This window comes from Palaemon carinicauda, chromosome 26, assembly GCF_036898095.1.
Source record: "Palaemon carinicauda isolate YSFRI2023 chromosome 26, ASM3689809v2, whole genome shotgun sequence".
In the NCBI taxonomy this organism is placed as follows: domain Eukaryota; kingdom Metazoa; phylum Arthropoda; class Malacostraca; order Decapoda; family Palaemonidae; genus Palaemon; species Palaemon carinicauda.
Genome location: NC_090750.1, coordinates 4737091 through 4739590, shown reverse-complemented (window position 1 = coordinate 4739590; position 2500 = coordinate 4737091).

Sequence of the window (2500 nt, the reverse complement as noted above, 5' to 3'; positions counted from 1 at the left end):
AACACTTCTTCAGAATAGATTGATCACCGAAAATCTTGAAAGACTTTCTCAATAAGCCTATTTTTTGTGAAATTGAAGAAGACACAGACCTTATATGTTTCTCAAAAGTAAATTTACTGTCGAGAATCACACCTAAAATTTTGAAAGAGTCATACATATTTAAAGAAACATTATCAATACTGAGATCCGGATGTTGAGGAACCACCGTCCTTGACCTACTTACAATCATACTTTGAGTTTTGTTAGGATTCAACTTCATACCCCATAATTTGCACCATGCACTAATTCTAGCTAAATCTCTATTAAGGGATTCACCAACCCTAGATCTACATTCAGGGGATGGAATTGATGCAAAGAGAGTAGCATCATCTGCATATGCAACAAGCTTGTTTTCTAGGCCAAACCACATGTCATGTGTATATAGTATAAAAAGTAATGGGCCAAGAACACTACCCTGTGGAACACCGGATATCACATTCCTATAATCACTATGGTGCCCATCAACAACAACTCTTTGAGATCTATTACTTAAAAAATCAATAATAATGCTAAGAAACGACCCACCCACTCCCAACTGTTTCAGTTTGAAAACAAGGGCCTCATGATTAACACGGTCAAAGGCAGCACAAAAATCAAGGCCAATCATACGAGGTTCCCGACCACAATCAAGGGATTTCTGTACAGCATTGGAGATTGTAAGAAGGGCATCACATGCTCCAAGGCCTTTACGAAAACCAAATTGCAAACTAAGGAGTAGATGATTACCTTCAGCAAACCTATTAAGACGTTTTGCCAGAAGACGTTCAAAAACTTTAGATAATATGGGAGTTATGGAAATTGGGCGGTAATCAGTGGGACTTGAGCTACCACAAACACATTTACATAGAGGAGTAACATTACCAATTCTCCAACTAGTGCTAAAAGCTCCTCTTCTTGCTAACTTGCGCAAAATAACAGATAACTTTGGAGCTAAGAAATCTGCTGTCTTTATAAAAAACAAAGGAAAAATACCATTTAGTTCTACACCTCCATAAGCATCAAGGTCCATCAACAGAGCTTTAATCTCACGAGATCGAAAAGCTAAACTAGTTAGTTTAGCCTCAGGAAAACAGGAATGAGGAAGTTCAAGTTTTTCATTACTCTGTTTACTGTCAAAAACATCAGCCAAAAGGGTTGCCTTTTCCTTTGGACAGTGAGTGCCTGAGCCATCTGGTTTAAGTAAAGGAGGAACTGTTGCATCTACACCAAAGAGTGCAGATTTAAGGGTAGACCACCATTTATGTTCCTGAGTTGTACCAGAAAGTGTTTCTTTTATGGTTAAATTGTACTCCTTTTCAGTTGAGGCATAAACTCTCTAAGCAAAAGCTCGAAACAGAGTATAGTTGTTCCAGGTCAAATCTGATCTGTTACCCTTCCAAAGTTGATAGGCCTCCTGCTTCTCCAAAAAAGCACGTCTACAATCATCATTGAACCATGGTTTGTCATTCACTCAGTACCTTAGCACACGAGAAGGGATACGCCTATCAATTATGTTGACTAGATTCTCATTGAGAGGGACAACAGGATCTACACTATTATATAATTGTGACCAATTCAAGCACAAAGGATCATGTAAAATCCCATTCCAGTCTGCTTGGGATTTCATATAAATTTTACAAGGATATGATATATCAGGGACAGGCTGCTCAGTCTTCATTAATAATGAAATCAAGGCATGATCAGATGTCCCGACTGGAGAACCAACCTTACCAGTTATAACGCCAGGGGAGTCAGTGTATACGAAGTCCAAGAAATTACCAGACCTGTGAGTAGCTTCATTTATGATTTGCTCACAGCCTGATTCAGAGGCAAAGTCTAAAGCTCTTAAGCCATGGCGATCGGTAGGAGAGATAGAACTCAACCACTCCCTATGGTGAGCATTAAAATCACCAACAAAGACAAAAGAAGCCTTTCTATCATCTTCTTGTATCTTAGCCATAATGGTAAGAAGACAATCAAAGATAGAATCATCCATGTCTGGATTCCGGTAGATTGAACATAAATAAAAGTTGTTATGCCTGCCACAAACTTTTATTACCTGAATCTCATGACATCCACATTGATAGCAGGACTTATGAGAAGCAGGGTACTCGGTCCTAATATACACCGCCATTCCCCTGGCCCTAGGGATGGCATCACGTTTCAACATTATTGGCTTCTTAAAACCAGTTATAAGGAGCTCAGATGAGTGCCTCATATTAGAAACCAAAGTTTCTGAGCACAAAAGAATATCATACTGTCTGGACGCAACTGTAAGGTTTTGGATATTTGCATGAAGACCACGAATATTGCAATACAGAAGACGACATTGACGAAATCTAGGACGTACTGGTCCCGGATTTCGCTCAATGTCTCCAGACAGCATAAGAATTAATAGAAATAAAAAAGAGGCATCATACTTAAAAACTAGATTAACAAGAATTATAACAAAAACAATACGTACAGAATTATAAACAAAGTG